Raw genomic sequence first — 21,087 nt, forward strand, 5'->3', positions numbered from 1 at the left:
TCATACTTAGGTAGGTATATTGTTCCTAATAGCCCAATAACGCAAGATGCCTCTAAACCTGAAATAAATCACTTAGCTGATGAAAGCCGTGAGTCATAAACATAATCTTGGAGCGTCCATTGCTCAGGTATTAACGGAATTAGGATTACTGTCGATATTGAAACGTTCACACTTAAGCTTAGAAACAAATTCATCGTTCACAAACGTTTCTGCTTGATACAAAATGAATTCATTCACACTTAGTTAGCAATTGACAGTAAGCTACAGAACTTTACGCCATCATGACGTGACGGGTGCTGCCTCTGAGTGAGATTTTATGAAAGGTATTAGAGAAGACTAACGCAAAATTGTATTCTGTAATTGATTTAAAAACTGGAGTGGGTTTTTAAGATTAAATTTAAAAAACCGGCCATCTGCGAGTCGGACTCGCGTTCCAAGCGTTTGTTAGAGTATTGTTGTTCTATGTACAAATTGTCTCACGTATAAAACTGACCTAATTAAACACTTAACACAACATCACGTGAATTTTACAGCATTTGTTATTTATGTGGGTAGGTACGATACGAAACCACGGTTGACAAGAGAAACGGTAATTTAACCCACTACTAAGATTTGTAAACTACTTTGAAGTGATTATATTTTGTGTTAATATTACTGATTAATAATTATTTATAACGGAGCTTATTGAAAAGATGTTCTAATAGTTTTATTCTGCATAATTCGATAAATGGACGAGGTACATGAGAAACTACTTCTGTGACTTCACTTATCGAATGGCAAGTGGCATGATCAACCAGTTGCCAGGTAGAAATGGGTATAAAAGGGAGCGACAGATCCATTATTGATCATTCTGCTTTGATCATTCTGCTTTGAGCATTCTACTTTGCGCTGCAGCACTGAGTTAATCATCGCCAAAGGAATATTGAAAGTTAAATAAATACTATGTTGGTAATTATTGTAATAATTATGTACTTACTTGATTAATTAGATGGATTAATTAATTAATTAAATTATTTCTTGCTGAATTATAAACTAATAGTGATTGTATTTATTTGTTGTTGATGATAAGGTGAATAAATTGGATTAGTTAAATAAAACAGTTTTATGTTCAATTACATCTGTTTATTATTTTATTTATCTTTACTTAAAACTTAAATAGTATCCAGTTATTGATTTAGCAGTTTTACATTATTATGAATCAAGGTAAATAAATAATTTAATGACAAGTTATGCCGTTGAAATTAATATTGACTATTGATTTTTAATTTTTATTATTATAAAAAAAAATATATATATATTCATTAATCTAACACGTTCCGTACATTAAGTCCAACTCACGCTTGACTGCACATTTCCAATAGGTTTTCCTGTCATCTATTATAGGTAAGTAAAGAACTATTTTGTGTATTTAAAAAAAATGTAGACCTAGTAGTTTTGGATATAAAGGGGGGCGGGGGATGGTCGGACAGACAGACAGACACACGAGTAATCCTATAAGGGTTCCGTTATTTTCCTTTTGAGGTACGGAACCCTAAAAACAATATTATTCTCTTACATTGTTCCTATCACTGGTTTTTCTGAGATCAGGCGGTCTAGCATGAGTTGAGTTCTCGCACGCGACTCCATACATCTTGCGCGACTTCAAGTATGGAGTCACGCGCGCGAACGCAACTCGTGCTAGACCGCCAGGGCATTGGAATTTCGATACCGTATCACTGCAGCCGGGCTAGCACATGATTGGCGCGACAGTATCTCGCCTGCGAGATAGACTACCCGTCCGTCTTTAATTAATACAATTAAAAAAAGACGGATAGACTGTCTCGCGCGCGAGATACTGTCGCGCCAATCACGTGCTAGGACTTGCGCCATCTACATTGTACTTGTTAACTTAAAACCGTGCATAAAACCCGCGTTCCATTTCCACATTTTTTTTTCTTATATAATATTTGCAATCAGACGCAAGACTATATACAGATTGGTTCAGGGAAGTATAGCGTTTCTAGAATGATAGGGCCATTGCCCTACCTTCCCTTAAATATCCAGCACATCAGTTCTTTTAAGTCGCCTGACAATCTGACATAGTCCGGTTTAAGTAATGGGATGGCATTTCCACATTTATAAAAAACCGGCCAAGTGCGAGTCGGACTCGCGCACGGAGGAACCCTCCGCACCATCAACAAAAAATAGAGCAAAACAAGCAAAAAAACGGTCACCCATCCAAGTACTGACCCCGCCCGACGTTGCTTAACTTCGGTCAAAAATCACGTTTGTTGTATGGGAGCCCCACTTAAATCTTTATTCTATTCTGTTTTTAGTATTTGTTGTTATAGCGGCAACAGAAATACATCATCTGTGAAAATTTCAACTGTCTAGCTATCACGGTTCGTGAGATACAGCCTGGTGACAGACGGACGGACAGCGGAGTCTTAGTAATAGGGTCCCGTTTTTACCCTTTGGGTACGGAACCCTAAAAAAATCACACAAAGCTCTCAATCAACGGTCCAGTAAAGCGCGCTTTTAATTCGCGTCCGTATGTAGGTTGAATGACCGACGATTCATCAAACGGCAATAACGCGTAAACGCGAGATGGGGGAGGAGGCGGCGGGCAGCGGGCAGCGCTGCATAGGCGAGGGTTCGTTTTAGGGTCCCGCACCTCAAAAGGTATAATAGTATTTTATACAATCGTGATATAATGGAGAGCTTTTCAGTCGAGTACCGTGTTTAGGCAACGAAGCTTGCTGAGTTGCCTAATGAAGGTACGAGATTGAAAAGCTTGATTATATCACTATTGTATACAATACTTTTTTACGAGTCAACAAAAGAAAATACTTAAAACTAGTAGAAGAATCATATATGTAGGTAAAAAAAACAAAAGTATACAGCTAAGATGCGCGAGCAGCCGCGATACCTTCATACTCGTACACGACCCGGCCCCCGCGCCCCGCGCCCCCGGCCGGTTGGTCAACGACACCTTCTCGTAAGTCGTAACTCATGAGGCCCTGCTCCGCGCTTTCGATTGGTCAATTTCATTCGTAGTTGACTAAACTGTATCGAAATGAATATTATAGTTGCCTAAACAGTATCGAAATGAATATTATATTTGAGTTGGGGTCCCATAGTGAAAAAAGTATGCGATTTCACTTTGGTATACGAAGTCTTAATTCAAGCATTGCAGTCGACGAGTAGAAAAACTAGGTTAGTTTATAATTGTACGCCCGAAATGGGCAAGCTGATGGACTTCTGTGATATTTATAATACCTATGTAGCAACAATTTGACAATAAAGAAATCTTATCTTATCTTATCTTGTAATTGTACTTACTTACGCCCGAAATGGGCAAGCTGATGGACTTCTGTGATATTTATAAGACCTATGTACTAACACAGCTTTGACAATAAAGAAATCTTATCTTATCTTATCTAAACCGTAGGGCAGCCATTCTCAAAGTGTGCTCCGCGGACCCCTAGGTCTCTAGTACCACGATATCGATTACCTATAGGGTGGTCCGACCTGGGAACGAAATCATAAAATACCCGATAGTCGTGTTATCGGCACTGAATGTGTTAATTTTAATTAGCCAACGAACATTTTTAATTTGGGGCTCCATCAAATATTTTGCTTTCCAAAAGGGTTCCGTCGCCAAAAAGTAATTTCATAATCCAGCGCTTTATTTGTCTATGAAGCGCTTCCCGCTAAAAGATACGCCTCATCCCCTATCTATTGCGCCAGCGAGCGCGTCCATTGGCTGGCTAAACCCAAACACCCTTTGTACACATGGCTTTAAAAAAAACAATATACCCGCCATTTTGTTCCGCTAATCTAGGGTCCCAGGGTAATGACCGGGAAATAAATTGGCATTTTAGCCCTTTCATGCTTAGATTGTTGACTTGGGTGGAAATAGACGAGTTTTGAAGTTGGCATGGTAACGACGCTAGAAAATGGGTAATGGAGAATTGATTTTTGTCGATTTCTAAACATACATTTAGGAAATAAATTGGCATTTTAGTGCCTTTATATTTAGATTGTTAACTTAAATGTATCTATATAAGTATAAATAGTAAGTAACTAGTAGATTTTTGAAGTTTTGGTGTGGTCGCCGGTCGCCCTATTCTTGTAGGTCCTAGATACAGAAAGTTCGAATACTGTTTATTTCACGCCTTAACAAAATAAACACTAGGTATTAGGTACCTATGTTTAAAAAAACTAGATAACAGGCGGTCTGTACTTATATAGGAGAGTTTGGGTATTTAAAGTAAATGTTTGTTAAGACAAACACAGGTAACTCGAATAACTGCATTTATGAGTAACCTATAAAAAATTGTAGGGATATAAATTAATTTTTATTCTCTTAGTAATTTTTATTTTATTAGTATCTCTAAAATGTTCATTTCAGCCGATATATTTACCTATATCTGGAACTGGCATCAGTATATCTCGGGTGGACTACCAGCGGCAGAGGATCCCGTCATCTGCCACATAACCTTCCAAAACCCAACCAGATTAATTAAATAATTAATAATTACATTCAATTTTGGACATAGCTTTAGAAAGTAGATAAGAAAAGGAACAAAGAAGAAAAAAGTAAAGCTTATATACCAACTAAACCCAAAGCATTAAGTCCAAAGCCAATATTTTTTGTTGCTAAAAATCAAACAGATAAATTTGCGAATTATAAAAAAAAAAAAATATCTTACAGGCTGAATCTACGCAGAAAAAATGTAAAGTACGCTTGATAATTATGATAATTATAAGATATGATTTAACGAACATAGTACGTATTAACATGTATTTTTTATAAATGTAAAACTTGACCTGTAAAATTTGTTTTTACCAATAAAGATCTGTATTCTGGCTTCTGTATTCTGATCACAAATATCAAAAAACTCTTAATAATATATCTCGTACCATTTTTGCCGATATATTTATATCTGGAACTGGTATCAGTATATCTCGGGTGGACGACCGGGGACAGCATCCCGTCACCTGCCGCGACCGGTCTCGCGCCGTTTTTGCCGATTGTATAACAATCATTTATGGATTTATATGCTTTTTAATTACTGGAGACAAAGGTCTCAATAGGGACCCTAAAATTTGATAAGGTACTTATGTTTGATTTAGTTTTTATGTAGGTAAAAAGTTATAGGCATAACTATGCCTTCGCCCGCGTTGTAAAATTTACGTAGAAATTTTACAACACCATTTTCATCCTCTTAATTGTACAATTTCAGCAAAAAATTGTTAGTTCCTGATCCTGCAGCTGTTTGAAGTTGCAGGTTTGGATCGAGAGTTGTAGTAGGTGGCGATCACAATAGATCAGCGATGGTCGCAGTGATACATAGGCTTTGGAGCCTTATATAGCCCCTAACAAGAAGAAGAAGAAGAAGAAGAAACATACTTGACTGAAAATAGCCACACAGGTATGATAGTATGGGAGTACTAATAAAAAGGGGGGTTTGCTTTCATTTACTTATTCTAGATTATTTTGGATTGAAGTAGCAATAGCCATAACAATAGGATAGCAATACCGAATATACATTTGACCTATAATAAACATAAACCTTCTGTCTTCAGAAGAGGAGTGGCCTAATTCGTATTAAAACCGTTTAGATTTATTTCTTCCACTAACAATGGACCATAGTGTGACATTTTTTGCTCCTAACCTCAACACGAACCGACCAATGACTCCAAAGACCAATTCAAAACAACCAATAATGAAAACGACAAAAAACCGCCGCAAACCGGTCCCGAATTAGAATACCGAAACCGAGGCACGTACGCACACACACACACACACACACACACTACATCCGCGACCTACCACAACTTAATTTGAACAAAAAACAAAATGAATGTTACATAAAAATAAAGTTCCACAGGATGTTTAAAACACGATTGTGTTACATGTGTGCGTGAACCATACTTGGAATTTGAGACTGATAAAAATTCATCGAATAATTTTTCAAAAACCGATTCGTATTCAACCAGCATCGAACAGATAATTTTTGTGACACACACAGACATGTCACGCACACTTTGGCAAATTTAAAGAGGGAATGAGATAATCAGTATTCATCACGCACACGAAAATGAATGGGGCTGCGGCGAGTGCGAAAGGGACGGGTGTCACGGCTCTGTTTCTTTCGGCCAAAATGCAGCCGATATAAGAATGACGCTCCTAAGGCCATCGACCTTCAGTGGTCTCAGTTTGGATGCACTTTTTTACTTTTATTTAGATTCTGGTGCGCTTGTTGCATCGGTCACTCAACCTGGTTTTGCATGAAAATAGTAATTTTATACTTATGTACCTTTTAAAAAAATGATCTGGACGTAGATAAACTCGGCAGTTTCGATAGAATAAGCAAAACAAAGATGGTTTCTTTAAAAAAAGGTTTTCTTATTTTGAATTCTGTATGAATAATAAGAGTTTTTGTGTTAATTTTTGCTCGCAAATGGTGCGCTTGCGTCGATGACCGGCGTCAAGGCCGCGTCGAATTCAAGCGCGCCGTTAGGCAGAGCGGCAAAGGGCTGTAACTTATAATAATCACCTTAAAAATATTTCAAAACGGCCTATAGAGTATTTTTTTTTAAATACCTAATGTACAATTTTAGTTAATTAATTTAATCTAATAAAATAAATAACAAGACTTTTGAACCTGTAGCAGTACCGAGGTCAATAGAATTGTTTTGTATTCCATTGTATTTTTAATTTTCATTTTGGCAAATCAAAATTGGCTTTTTCTGGGCAAGTTTCAAATTGTAAGCCGGTATAGCTTTATTTGACGTGCGTATTGTAATATGCCTACCTACTTGAGTAAACTATCTTTTATCTTATCTTATCTAAGCGGTTATAGCATTTGTGTAAGAATGTCCCTATAATATTTATTTATTTATTTATTTATTTATAGCACAAATTTTCCCAAAAAAAGAAATTTGTCTAATTCACCTTTGCCATATTATTTTTACAAAAATTACTAAAATAAAAAAAAACTATTCTTACATGGTTTTATCTTTTGGCGCAGCAAGCGCCAGCGCACGGAATTCGTTCTGCATTTCGTGGTGACGTGACGCGCGCCAACTTTACTGCCATTTTGTTCGCGATGACGGCCGCGCTTTACGAGTTTTCTTACTTACCTCACTTTTGTACATGGTGGTTCGATATGCTTTAGTTTAGAAATATTTCCTATCTAATATCCGAACGAATTATGTTACCCAGTTTCTTTTACCTATCCTCATTCTCAAACTTGACAGATTTTGAGTGAATTTATTTTTTTATTCATAGTGAATGCATTTTATTAATCTTAATTGTATTAAAATGATTCGTATAAAATACAACGTTTAGAATTGCACTTAGGTAAGTTAGGTATACCTATAATATAGGTAGGTACCTACCTAAACGTATTTGAGTTGGCCCAAAGCAAGGTTAATGAGGTTGGAAACGGATCCCTTTGTTTGACATATTAACATATAATTATTGAAAGTCATAATGTAATTGTCATATTATCATTAGTCATAATTCTGAAACCGTTTGGTTTGTTTTATGGCAATCCTGAAAAGTTACGCGTTTCTGAGAAAAACCAAATTATGACTAACGAAAATGCGGATAAACAATACAATTATGACTTAAAACTTTATGGGAAACAATAGAGACCCGGTTGGAAAACATAGCTAATATAATATCTTAGCTTCTCTTAAAATAATAAGCCTTTTAAAAAGCGAGACACAACGCGGAAGCGCCATAATGCATTTATTGCATTCGGCGGCCTTGACTTGACCGAAAAACGTCCAGACAAAGAACTCAGTGCATTTGTACACTTTTGTATTACTTTTTTAGCATATTGAAACAGGTGTCTGTTTAATAATGCATTTTGTGTAAATAAAACATCAACTTTATGATAATTACAGTTCTCAAAATCAGTTTATCGTCAGCGGACATAATTTATAGTAGGTAGGTGTTCAGTGAAGAATTTGATCACGTTTTTAGGGTTCCGTAGCCAAATGGCAAAAAACGGAACCCTTATAGATTCGTCATGTCTGTCTGTCTGTCTGTCCGTCTGTCCGTCTGTCTGTCCGTCCGTATGTCACAGCCACTTTTCTCCGAAACTATAAGAACTATACTGTTGAAACTTGGTAAGTAGATGTATTCTGTGAACCGCATTAAGATTTTCACACAAAAATAGAAAAAAACAATAAATTTTTGGGGTTCCCCATACTTCGAACTGAAACTCAAAAATTTTTTTTTCATCAAACCCATACGTGTGGGGTATCTATGGATAGGTCTTCAAAAATGATATTGAGGTTTCTAATATCATTTTTTTCTAAACTGAATAGTTTGCGCGAGAGACACTTCCAAAGTGGTAAAATGTGTGTCCCCCCCCCTGTAACTTCTAAAATAAGAGAATGATAAAACTAAAAAAAATATATGATGTAGACTACCATGTAAACTTCCACCGAAAATTGTTTTGAGCGAGATCTAGTAAGTAGTTTTTTTTTATACGTCATAAATCGCCTAAATACGGAACCCTTCATGGGCGAGTCCGACTCGCACTTGGCCGCTTTTTTAATGTGTAGGCTAGGTAGGTATATATCATACTACCTTTGCGTAAAGCAAAACATCGAGACTCGACAGGCAGATATATAATATAATCTCAACAAGATCTCAAAATGCACCACACGAAAGCAAACTATACTTGGTCAACCAGATCTTGACAGTAGAATAAGGCGGCAAATTTGAAAAATGTAGGCGCGAAGGGATATCGTCCCATAGAAAATTTTAATTTCGCGCCTTTTTTTACTGTCAAGATTTGGTTGACCAGCTATAAATACGCTCCGTTTTCTATGTAAAACTAAAATTTATTCAAAAATGGAATATAACCTATAGTGAAAGATCACCGATTTCGGTCATGTTATTATACTTGGTCAAGCAGATCTTGTCAGTAGAAAAAGGCGGCAAATTTGAAAAATATAGGCGGGAAGGTATATCGTCCCATAAAAAAATTGAATTTCGCGCCTTTATTTTCTGACAAGTTTTGCTTGACCAGCTATATATATTCGTATTATAGGTACACGGTAAAATAAATTCCGACTTTTTTAAACAAAAATGGGTCTTTTTCTATAGGTTAGGTATTCATTAGATAGAATCTCATTTGTTTCAGAATCCTTTTTAATACATCTAAAACAGTTTTCGGCTTTAAAGAACCAAAATAATTGAAATAGCAGACGAGACGCGGAATTGACGTACTTAACTGCATTTTTCGCAATCTGCCGACCTTGACTGCTTGCCCGAAAAAGCGGACAAAAGCCCCAGGCACTGCACTTTTACTGTCGTTTCAATTACGTTTTCGTACAGATACACAACACATACATTTAACAGGCGTATTCGAATTTTAGTTATTCGATCTGTTTCCGATATATATAATACTGAACAACGGACGGTCATATCGCTACTTTTTATGAATCTTCTAACATTACATAGGTACCTATCTATGTAACCCTAGTAATGAAGTAATTACCTACTCATTATTCCAATACACAGAATATTAAACAAACTGCAAGAGTAATGAAAGCCTCTAATCTGACGACATCTCTGCATCTGACAGCTTTCGTGATGAATTAGATCACAAATTCAGTCTGACGTGAACAAGATATACATTGCAGATATCTAACACAACGAGTTGGAACTTGACGTTTCATCTAGCTAGTCTAACTAAGAATTATATTGGATTGATATTACATCTGACGAATAAAGATAGTTCATTTTTCAAGTAGGCATATTACAATGCGCTTATGAACGTCAAATGAAGCTATTCCATAATCTATGACATAATCATTGCCAACTTCACGCTTCCAAAGACATTGAATAGGTAATATAAAATACATAGTTGGCCATAATTTATACCATAATTCATAATTTTAGTCGAATAACAAACAATATTATTCTTCTTTATAAATACTTATTATGTTATACTATGGGTACCTACACAGTTTTCTTGCCCAATTAAACCCTACCACAACAAATAACATGAAAAACTCAATCGTTATGATTCTCATACGCGTAAATGCATTTTTAAATTAACGAAACCGCGCTATTTATACCCTTCCATTTAACTTTACCCCAAAACAAACCGTGATCCTTGACACTAGAATTCACTTCCAAAAAACACCTCCAAAATACATACGACATTAAGAAAGTAAATGGTCGAAAAACGACAATCAAAAGCGAGGCGCAGGCGACGGTCCCGTTGCGTTTCCATTCCCATTTCAAAACGACTTATGTCACTTTAAATTCCTTGACAAATAACCTCTTTTATAACTATGAATTCATTGAGCTTGTATGCGTTTGAAAAGGACGTAACTACCAAAGGATTTCAAGTGGTGTACGACTTTTTGAAAGTGAATGAGTTGGGTTCGTTGACACCGTTTTTTCGCATTACGATTCGGAAAGGTCATGGTCTGCCGCTGCACTCGGATTTCGAGTTTTGTTCATTTGCGAGTTGTGTAGTTTTGCTGCGGAGACGATGAGTTTTTCTGTCAAATAACTTACGAGGGGCGTTCAAAATATTCTCGGTATTGATATCTTACGACCTCTTCTAAAATTTCTTTCGTTACTGGCCGCTAAGGTTTATTCATTGACATTAAAAAAAAGTATAATTCGAACCGAGATAGTCTTTTGTTTTTCTGCAATTGCTGAACAAACATGAACATCCTGTGCGAATTGACAATGTTAACTAAATTAGAACATCGATGCGTGATAAAATTCTTGACAAAACAGGGTAAAAATCAAAAAACCATAAAAGAGGAAATGGATTGTGTTTACCGTGAGTCTGCTCCTTCTTTATCTACCATTCAAAAGTGGTCAAGCGAGTTTAAACGCGGAAGGGAGAGTATTGAAGATGACCCTAGACCTGGCCGGCCTGTAGTAGCTACTTCACAAGAAAATATTGATAAAGTGGAAAAACTTATATTGGAAGATGGTCGAGTGAAGGTAAAATCTATAGCACAAGTAACCAATCTCTCTATTGGTACCGTACATGATATTATACATGACCATCTTAATATGTCAAAAGTAAGTGCAAGATGGGTTCCGCGAATGCTGACTCGGCTTCAAAAAGACATGCGTGTAGCTTGTTGTTCCGATTTTATTGACCTGTGCGGTGAAAATCCTGATGAGGTGCTGCAAAGAATAGTTACTGGAGATGAAACCTGGGTTCATCATTATGACCCAGAGAGTAAACAAGAGTCCATGCAGTGGCACATTAAGGGTTCAGCTCATCCCAAGAAGTTGAAGGTCATCCCTTCAGCTGGCAAGGTCATGGCCACGATATTTTGGGATTGTGAAGGAGTATTACTAATCGATTATAAAGAAAAAGGTGTAAATATCACAGGACAGTACTACGCTAACATTCTACGTCAATTAAAGGATGTAATTAAAGAAAAGAGGCGAGGAAAGTTAACCAAAGGTATTCTGCTTCTGCATGACAACGCCCCCGTCCATACTGCTCATATTGCCAAGGCAGCTATTGTTGAACGTGGGTTTAAAACTGTTACTCACCCACCGTATAGTCCGGACTTAGCCCCCAGCGACTTCTTTTTGCTCCCCAATCTTAAAAAGGATCTGCGTGGAAATAAATTTTCTGACGATGAAGCATTGAAGGCGGCAGTGGAGGAGCATTTTTACACGAAAGATAAAAAATATTTTTACGAGGGATTAAAAAAAATAATTGATCGATCTTTTAAGTGTATGAACATAGGGGGGGAGTATATTGAAAAATAAAAATATCAAACTTTTCGTACTTGTTTGTTTTCATTCTCATACCGAGAATATTTTGAATACCCCTCGTATGAATAACTTTAAAGTTTTTGGGTAGTATGGTGAGTGTGTCCTACAATAAGGGTATCCACTGAAAAATAATGTGTGTTGTTGTTATTTTATTTTACACTTGAGATAAACATATTTTTTAAATCACTTGTTGCTTACAGAGTTAATTTTAGCGAGATTTTTTATTTTATTTATCTGGTGTTTCTAGGAAAACTGGAGAGATACTTTAGAATATGTTTATAAAGATTACTGACATACTGACGTGCCACCGATAAGTTTCCAAAATTGCGAAATTTCTACTTGGAAAAAATAACTTGGAAATGACTCTTTTCTTCGTTTTTTGAAAATTACGAAGACTTCTTCACCAAATTGATTAAACCGTTAATACAACCAATTGCCAAGCACAAATATCGATATTTTCCATTTCCAAAATGAAAGATTTCTTCGTTTTTTGAAAATTACGAAGACTTTTTCAACATATTGATTAAGCCGTTAATATAACCAATTGCTAAACACAAATCTGTAAGTATAAATCATTTATTTACAAACAAGATATATACAGTGTATTACTAAAAGAAATTAAAAACTAGCTTAAATCTAAAATAGGCCCTTGAGGCATTGTACCAAGGATACTGGCGACATTTCCTCGCTGTATCGCAATGCTGATACGTTGTGCGAGGTAGCCGCCAGCTCTTCGGTCACCAGTAAGAATTTCTTTAACTTCAAATGTAATTTTAGCATGGCTATATCTTGGCACTCCTCCCCTCTCTCCCCCCACTTTTTGTGATGTCGAGCGAGAGTTAGAAGGCCATATTTGGAGACGCACCTGCCCCAGGTGAGGCAGGTGCCTTAGGAATAGAATTAGTACCTAGGGCATCTAGGCAGCCTAGACGCAGGTGGTTGGTGCGTGGACATGACTTTTGGACGTGTCTAATGTTTAGGACATTGACTCTATACAATCAATATCAATATATTAGTGACATGATAAAACAGTACGTTATCGTCTAGGTACCTATGTTTACTGAAGGATATAAACTACCTAGTGTGTATTTATATCGTCAAAGTAAGTAGGCGATAGTAAATGTCAAAATTTTGAGAAAATTAGTTGTATATTTTTTCACATTATTTTTATGCAATATATTTTCCAGGTTTTATGACGTAGGTATAACAAATATAAATGAATTCTCATGAACTGGTGCGAAATGTACAGTTTTTACATGCATAAGTATACATATATTATTCTCATCAAATTACCTAGGGATCTTTAGGTTATGAAAACTGCCAGCATAAACCTTCCTCACACACACATGCCTCATCAAGAATTCGACAGAACATACGATTATACTAATGTGTAGTAGTAGGTACATACGCATATTTTCTGAAGATACTTATTCAAATCTTAGAAGGTTTTTTCTGTCACACATTTATAAAAAGGCCAATTAAAAGTAATCATCAGCCAATAATCGATAACAAAAATGTAACACGTGATAAATGCGTGTTTGCGCGAGACAGCTCTTGAAACCCAGAAGAACCCAGTACCCGTACCATGAGTCACTGACAGTGTCAAAACTGACATATACGCTAACGTCTACTTAACTTACTTTCTACACATCTCGCTCGCATTAATACGCGATTACGAGCGAACGCATAGAAAGTAAGTTACGTTCTCGATAACGTTTGTCAGTGCCAAACTGGTGGTAGCCACACAGGTGTCTGACCTAACCCAACACGCTGCATCTACCCCGATAAACGCATAGCCCCCCCTAATTAGCCCCCCATTGGGCAACCACCCGCTGATCATAGGCCTGCTCATTGCTCACTCGTGCTCAGCCGATGCTCAGCTCAGTGCTCATCCGCCAAATTGAGCGTGGAGGCATATGTGTGTAAAAATTACCGATTGAGTGATAAAGGGATAAAGGGTCACACTGAAAAAGGAATGCGTTTCCCGTTATCGTTTTGATGTGATTAGGTACCTACCTTTGCTAGGTTTAGGACTTTATAGGCACCTTTACTTCTAAACATCTAATTAATAACAAAACAATAAAAAACAATCCCAATAGACACCAGCGAACTGCAATTAAAAACCCGTATACGAACAAGACATTTATATAATCGCATAACATCTTGTGGTCTTTTAAAAATATAAAAAAACGTGCCTTAAGTACTAACCTACAACAACATGTACCGGCTTGTCCGATGTGTGTGCGTGTGTTTGCGTGTGTATGTGTGTGTTGCATTTCGTGAGTTCATTCACCTTACTAGTTGGGGAAGTTGGAACAAAGAAATACGTGGAGAGGTTGATTATTTTTTTCAAAAATTTGTTTTTTGTGGCAATATAAAAGGAAAATCGGTGAGTCAAATTGTGTGCTAAAATATCAGACTGCCACTAAACACGTAGTTGTCGGTAACCTTGAAAAAACTATTAGGTAATTTTCCCCTTTGATCAAAAAACTTTACAAGCCTAAATTAGTTAACATAATTATGTTTTATCTCTTTCTAACAAATACGAAAATCAACATAACAGATCAATAGCTAATTGAGGCTTATATCGTATTTATGAATAGCCTTTAAACTTTATTACAGTATAAGGCATAAATAAACGTACTTACTTATAAACTCCTAAATGGCTCTAAAGTCTCGAGTTGCATAGACTCGATTCTTTGGTGTCCTCATCTTAACCTTTTCGACGCCGTGTCAAACACAAAAACTGTCACGCTGACGCCACGTCACCGAAGTGTCATAACTGAAATTGACCTCTATGCATATGCACGTAGGTCTATGTTGCTCTGTGGTCTGTGACTGTGACCAATTAATTGGTCTTAGGCGTTGGACCTGCGGTGCCGATATATCGGTCATTGGCGTCCAAAAGGTTAAAAAGACTTTTGACTCAATGTTGTGGTCATTATGTGGAAACGTGAGTACTTTTATGCTTGGTAGGGACTTGTCTTCTATGGAGTACCTATCTAGAAACTGATATTCACAAATGAATTTACGAAAATGCTACTTCAGTCAACGTCAAGTTTAGTACGGAGACTGACTGAAACACGTTCGTACGTTTCCGTGAAAATACGATAGAAAATAATTATGCACTACATCTGTTAGTACTTACCTAATAAACCTACGATAAAATCTATTTAAAACCCCCAAAAAATATCAAAAACACGACTCCACAGCCTCTGTCCACCCGATATTTAACCGAGTCGCGGAGTAGCATTTTTGCCGCACGCATTATTACGCATGTGTGACACACACACTGACACATGCGTTGACGTGTGTGCGTGAATGTAAAAATCTGATTCGTGCGTATTTTGACGAAGCTTCCTTTGGACGCAACTAATGCGACGTGAGACTTCAATCGTTTTATAAAAAATTTTGGGTAGGGTTGGTTGTTTAAGCGCTGGTGGCCTAGCCGTAAGAGCGTGCAACTTGCAATCCAGAGGTCGCGGGTTCGAACCCCGGCTCGTACCAATGAGTTTTTCGGAAGTTATGTACAAATTATAATTTGATTTTACCAGTCGATTTTCGGTGAAGGAAAACATCGTCAGGAAACAGGACTAATCCCAATACGGGCCTTAGTTTACCCTCTGGGTTGGAAAGTCAGATGGCAGTCGCTTTCGTAAAAACAAGTGCCTACGCCAATTACTAGGATTAGCCAAGCGGACCCCAGGCTCCCATGAGCCGTGGCAAAATGCCGGGACAACGCGAGGAAGATGATGAGGGTTGGTTGCTTAGATTACAGTGGCGGGGCGTAAGTATAATACGAACGAGCTTGCCTATTTAAGACAACACCGTCAGATCTCTCTGGCAGAAGTCCTTTGACCTCCGGCAGTACATCTGTGCCTAATTCCTTCCTACCATTAATTGTCAGATTTGACCGCTAAACACATCTGACGGGCACATCCCGTCTGATATCATAAATGCGACAGTCCACTTTGTATGTCAGTCTGTTACCTCTTGACGTTTAAATCGCTAAACCGATTGAGATGAAATTTGGCATGGAGATAGGGGCACGAGGAAGGATATAGGATAGTTTTTATCAATCGCCATCAACATTCCACGCAGACGAAGACGCGGGCAGAAGCTATAGTATTCTATAATAGTAGGGTAAGTACTATCCTACTAGACAAATCAGTTTCTTATTTCAAACAAAACAATTTGCCAATATGGGATTTAAATGAAAATTGCACAAGTGACACGCCACGGTAAAGCCGCCTACTTTTTTTTAGTGCTATCCGATTTATTAAATTATATAATAAATTGTGTCAAAAAACTAAGTCACTGCAGTCTAATGTTTTTCTAATAATTATCTGGAGCTTTATTTCATGCATGGTGTGAAATAATTTATTTTAAATACAGCCAACATCCTATAGCCACGCTTCCCATAGGTATTCTCGTAAACTTCAACTACTTACAACTTCAACATTTATTCAGCAAATAGGCCACAAGGGCACTTTTACACGTCAACATTGAATTTACATACCTACAAGCAAAAAAATAACAATACATGAACAATTATAAAATACCTACAACTAACTGCAACTACCAAATCAAACTAACGTATTAGAAAACTTAAATTAAACTTATTTAGAGGTGTAAATGTCTCTAATTGTCAGTATACTATAAGATTACATATTTAGTTTATCAAATTATCTTTAGAGATGTATAGGGTCTCCAAGAGTCAAAAATTGTCAGTCAATGTTTTTCCTTTGTTTTTATTTTAGCCCAAGAACAGAGTCCCAGATGTTTATGTCAATTCGACAGATACATCCGTCCGCGCGTCCGCCAGCTACATTGTTGCTAGAAGTTCCATTTGCGTAACTTTTCGGTGTAACGGTAACACAATGGACAGTTTTCTGGTTTGGAATTTTGCGACGCGTCGCTTTTAGTTTGGTATTGACACTGTTTGAGCAACGGGTAGTTTTAGCATCACTACATAGTATAAAAAGCTGTCTGTCCCTATGTATGCTTAGATCTTTAAAAGTACGCGACGGATGTGTTTTTTTAAATAGATACCTATAGAGTGATTCAAGAGGAAGGTTTGTGTATAATTTGTTAACCCGTGCGAAGCTGGGGCAGGTCGCTAGTACAATATAAAACAGTGTAAACAAAGCAATTTAGCAGCAATTTAGCTCCATAATCTCGTACTGTTTAAAATGATCCAACCACTTGTATTTACTTGAGTTAAAATAATTATAGAGTTGATTAAGTAGGATTCATAAGTATTTTAGGTATACTCGTACTCCTCAAAGATCAGATCACACAAATGTAAGGTCACTTTATAAATGTCCGAAACTATTTGTAGGTTCACTCTATTTGTATTATCTTTTTGTATGTCTTTTATAAAACAAATAGATATGTGGTGTTAAAGTGGAACACATTGATACACGATTACAATAGTGAAACCTGGTTAATTGACACCTGGATAAATGCAAAACCTCAATAATTGCAACCAAAGGTCCGGTCCCGGTCTCTTGAGACCAAGAGGCCTCTATAATTGAAAATTTTGAACCTCTATAATTGAAATTTAGATTTGTGCTTTTCGTAATTTTACCTCTGTAATTGACCACATCGTAACTAAGACCTCTATAATTGACACTGTGCAAAAAAAAACGTTATTTTAGCTCTTCTTATTACCTCTATAATTGAAACGAGACTATAAGTAAGACCTCTGTTATTGAAATAATGTAGACTTGTAGAGAGTAGAAACAATATTTTAATAGCAATGATAATTTTATTTTAAATCTTCACCCAGAATTCAATTTATTAATTGGGTATCTATCACAGACTGTAGAGGTGAAATAGTTTTGATTAAATCAAAAACATAACATGCATTTTACATTCCAATAAAACTTTCTTCTACAATTCAAGGAATTATTAAAAAAAAACAAATGATTATAAGACTAATGTAGTTAAGTGTAAAAGTGCAAGTTATATAATATACAGACCAGAAACCCAAAATCTACTTTCAATGGTTATTTGAACCTCCATAAAAGCAATTTCTCAGAACGCAACCTCTATTAATGAGAACCTCTATAATTGACAAAACGATTTTTTGAACCTCGTTAATTGGCACGACCTGCTTAAATGAAAAACCTGGTTAATTGAAAAAAAAATTGCCGGTCCCTTGAGATTGCAATTATCCAGGTTTCACTGTATAGGTGCATAATAGTTAATAGGTACCTACAAGAAAAAAGGAGAAGATAGAAAATCTTAACCTCTACTACCTAATAATTGCTTTTTTACCTATACCTATTAGAAAAAACTCCGCAGGAGGCCTGCTTTAGTAAAGGAACGATATATTCGAATAAAAAGAGCTGATAACTCCTTCTATACGATCAAATGTTTGATCTGGTTTAAAATAACACCCTATCTTTTACATCCCTTTATTTTTCCTATAATCTCCATATAATTACAATATCCATACGATTTGCAACATATCTCCATACGAATCCACCGCGATTTCCATATGAAACGCCACGACCTACACGTCATTAAAGCGGGTTCGCCATTAATTGGAGTACCAAAATACAGGGGTGGAGACCCGAAATAAGGGTTGTGTTTGGGGCTGGCGCAAGTCACAGGAGACTGCAGTCATCATCACTACATAGGTAATATAAAACAAAGTGCTTCCCGCTGTCTGTCTGTCCCTATGTATGCTTAGGGGGTTCTCAAAGTGGGGGGCGCGCCCCTAGGGGGTGATGGTGATAGATGGTCAAACCAATTTGTCAGTAAATAGGAACAAAAAACTATACTCATCCTTTTCTTTTGGATGCTAGTACTAGTGTAAGACAAAGATAGTATGACTCTCTCTCTGTCTATGTTTGAAATAAGACAGTCCTTTGACACACTATAGTTTCCTTGCATCGAAGCGAAAGGGGGCGTGGGAACTTCATTTTAGGCAGCAGGGGGGCGTGTCTAAAAAAAAGTTTGGGAACCCCTGTTTTAAAGATTTAGATCTAAGGCTTAGGCCTTAGATCTTTAAAACTACGTAACGGATTTTGATGCGTTTTTTTAATAGAGAGAGTGATTCAAGAGGAAAGTTTATGTATAATTTGTTAACCCGTGCGAAGCCGGGGCGGGTCGCTATAGTTACTCATAGACGGAGCAGAGTGAGGTCTTAGCGCCACTTGCACCATCCTACTAACCCGGGGACCGGTTAAACCGTTAACCCAGTGTCAAATTTTACTGGTAACCATGGTAACTCCAGGTTTAACCGGTTAATCCTGAGTTAGGGAATGGTGCAAGTGGCCCTTAGAGGGTTTTAGAGAGGTTAAGGGGGAGGGTTAATCTGAACGCTCTTAGGGTCATGAAGGGCTGCTCTTTTCATGTTTCTTTCACACTCATGAAATATTTCATTTATGTACCCTTTTGCACACTGCAATTAACTTTGAGCGTAGGTAATCGTCATTTTAGATTTGTGGTTAATGTGGTCATTGTATCTTCAGGTATATTTAAAATAAATATACTTACCCCACCTGGCTATGACTTAGTTCCAAATAATAACCACATTAGCACTTCACACACTTCATTCACGCTTAGCACTTTCACTTTTAGTTAAACAACTTATTAAACTAAATCACGAATTCGAAAGAAATATTGCAAAGCTCAATGTAATTCAAGTTGACATTTATTCAAGTGACAAAAGGTACCAAGTTGTCATAATAGTTGACAGCAATTATTTTCAAAAAAGTTTTAATCGCTGAAGCTAAAAATAGGTGAAAATAGCACCACTGTCTGCCGTGATCTTACTTCGTCCTATATTTTGGCGATATTTAGAGTAATTGAGTAATTTCAGTCCGATAACAATTAATAGTTATACCTAATATATCGAGCTCATTTTCACTTTTCGTTTTTTTCTTTTTCTTCGTGACCTGCAATAGTTATTTACGATACAAGTGCGGAAAAGAGGAAATTCGAAACGAGTAGCGAATAGCGATAAATTAAAACACGACCGAAGGGAGTGTTTTAAATCGACACGAGTCGCGAATTACCTATTCGCGCGTGTATCGTACAACGTTTTACAGTACATATGGCCCTTTAAACTTTTGACATCGCACGACTTTTCGTAGCACTAAAATAGCACTTTTGCTATTTTACGCACTAGTGCGCGAAAATAGGACCATATGTACTGTAAAGAAAATTTTGCAGCTGTGTGAAAATTACTAAAATTAGGTCACCCAATGGAAATCAAGTATTCCTACTAAAATCCATTTTAGAACCCGCCATTCGCTCGGCGCTTGGACAGCGCAAACCTACAGAAGGTGTATTATAGGGCGTCCACTTAGCACTTCCTAATTACGCCACCGAAATTTACACCGATTATGCTCACTGTTGACGTTGTCGCTGTAAGTGGCTATCGGGGGACGTTCCGTGGCTCAAATGAGAAGGTGCCACAGAAATTAGATCAATTCACCACCAGGTGTTACACCTACTCTTAGATATTTCTTTTGAAGATCTTTTTCAAGCTGAATTGAGTCTAGAGTTAGACCCAAGATAAGTCTGCAACGATTTTGATAGCACACGCAACGCAAATGTTATTTTAAACGTCAAACTTCTATGAAATTATAACGTACCTATAAAATACAACACTTGCACTGCGTGTGCTGTCAATTTAGGTCTAACTTTACATTTTATCTAAATATAATACCACCCATTATAATTATTCTCCTAGTAAGTATTATTTATTCTTTGAGCGTCATACTTGACAAAACATGAACTCTTAAAGGTATCGTCAGGTAGGTACCTACTGTAGACAGAACATCAAGCTTGAATATAAATTATTACGATGAATTGGGAACCTCTTCCTCTCTTTGAAGTCGGTTAAAATCGCTGATTAAAAAGGTCCTAGGCTAGGACGACGGAAAAATTAAAACTCTTTGGTCTTGAGCTTTTATGGCTTATAAACTATTTATTGTCATAGTTTTTATGTCATTTTGATGCTGTGAAATGTCAACCATCAAGCTTGAATATAAATTATTACGACGAATTGGGAACCTCTTCCTCTCTTTGAAGTCGGTTAAAATCGCTGATTAAAGTGATTAAAAAGGTCCTAGGCTAGGACGACGGAAAAATTAAAACTCTTTGGTCTTGAGCTTTTATGGCTTATAAACTATTTATTGTCATAGTTTTTATGTCATTTTGATGCTGTGAAATGTCAACCAGAGAAAATTCTACTGCACCCTTTTACAAATAATTAAAAGTTTCTTGTCAGTTAAGGATACTTAAGTGTACACTCTACTTACAAATTTATGTAAAATACGAAGGTTGTTACC

At 36.8% G+C, this 21,087-nt stretch overlaps 1 protein-coding gene across 1 annotated transcript in view; it reads left to right on the forward strand.

Moving 5' to 3' along the window:
* Positions 1–21,087, forward strand: part of LOC134657491 (homeobox protein Hmx-like) — a 279,414-nt gene that overhangs the window by 86,565 nt on the left and 171,762 nt on the right. The window lies entirely within an intron of this gene.

Source organism: Cydia amplana, chromosome 20, assembly GCF_948474715.1.
Source record: "Cydia amplana chromosome 20, ilCydAmpl1.1, whole genome shotgun sequence".
Lineage (NCBI taxonomy): Eukaryota > Metazoa > Arthropoda > Insecta > Lepidoptera > Tortricidae > Cydia > Cydia amplana.